We start from the raw sequence: 1,765 nt of genomic DNA, 5'->3' as shown, positions 1-1,765 counted from the left end.
AGTATTATTATTGTTGTTGTTATTGTTATTATTATTATTGTTATTGTTGTATTATTGTTATTTATAATTTGTACAATTAACCTCCTTGTGGTTCGACCCTGGTCTTACTGGATTATTTATTATTTCGACACTCCTATACTTGGAAGAAAACATTAATTTTTTAGTCATGTCATATCTCTTCATTTTCTCAATTACCTACATAAATACCAATACCTAATAAAAATGGAAGATTCATCATAACGCCCCACACGTGCGACAAGTGGGTTGATAATCCTCCTCTTCCCTGGATGCATAAATATGTACTTATTTTCTATCTCTAATAATATAAAGTGCTCCATAAACACACACATATATATAATTTGTCAAATCACGTTAAATATTTTATCTACATGCTAAGCCCAGGCAATAATTATGAACACCACTAGTCCCTCAACAAAACACACGTGTTTGATACTTTATCATGAAAATAATTTCAAGTATGATGAAAACAAATTATACATTAAAAGTTTTTTTAATTAAAAAAATAAAATAAAAATATTTTTTTTTCATCTTTTTACAAACTAAAATAAAAGACCGTAGCATAGAGAATAAGTAAAACTCGAGCGATGTTGAAAAAACCATAGGTGTGCTACACAATTTGAATAGTAAAATACAAGATTTCATGGTTATTCGTCATCTTAGCTTGTGATGATACCCCAAATCCAGATCATCGATTGCATAATCTAAATTGGCCATAATATTAAGCAACCAATGACTGCATCTCAGAGTAAACTTCAGTGTTAAAATTACACATCTTAGACACGTTTTTTATTTGCAAAAAGTGCAGTTCAAATAGTATTTGAATTGTAATTAGCGTGTAGACATTTTGTTTGATTTTGATGTGAGAAATTATTTGGTGAAACTAGTTTATCACTTAAGATTATTTTAAAATTCTTACACCTTGCTATATTTGTTTGCCTCGTTTTTATGATTGATCATTTGTTGATAATTATTTTAATTATTCTAAGTATAATTCATGAGGAATTTAATGTTTTTTGATAAATTTATGTATCAATCCATAATCTTAATTAGATGAGGAGATAGATTTATTTAACAATTTCTCCTGTGAATCCTAATTCAGAAATATAGCTCTTACCACAACGAGAAGTTCCAAGTGATTCGTTCTCATTTGACAGAAAGCTCTTCTCAGGGTTCTGTCCGCTTGCATAACTAACTCCTCCTATCTTTGACCAGGAGATAATCCTCAATTCAGTTCAATCCCACTATAATTCAAATGGGATTATTTAAACTCTTTAAATGTGGGCCATCAAGTATTAAATTGTGCTCTCTCATGTAAACGGTATCATATGCTTTGTTCAAAAACTATAGGCGAAGCAATATGATAATATTTGATCGATAGATGTTCTCCACACAAGTTAGAAGCATGCTAGATATTTTTATGCTTCGTCAGCTTAAACATCCTTGTCCGGGTTTGAAAGAGGAGCCATGTACACGAAGTCAAGAAGAGCTGAAGTTTCCTAGCACCATCTATCAAAATCAATCCCTGACGTAAATTACCAGGTACCTTCTGAAAAGTCTCCCCACATAAAATGTACCTGGGCTTAGAAATAGACGAAAATTATATTAAAAAAAAAAAGGCCAGTCCCACCAAGTTACCGCGTTGATTGACGCGGCTACAATCTCTCAGTTTCCGTGTCCATCGCGGTAGATTTCACGCGTAACCAACCAATTATCTTACGGCGGTTCTCCCCCTATATATATATAT

Source organism: Populus euphratica, unplaced genomic scaffold (assembly GCF_000495115.2).
Source record: "Populus euphratica unplaced genomic scaffold, PopEup_1.0 scaffold863.1, whole genome shotgun sequence".
Classification (NCBI taxonomy): Eukaryota; Viridiplantae; Streptophyta; class Magnoliopsida; order Malpighiales; family Salicaceae; genus Populus; species Populus euphratica.
Note: the sequence above shows the minus strand (reverse complement) of the source record.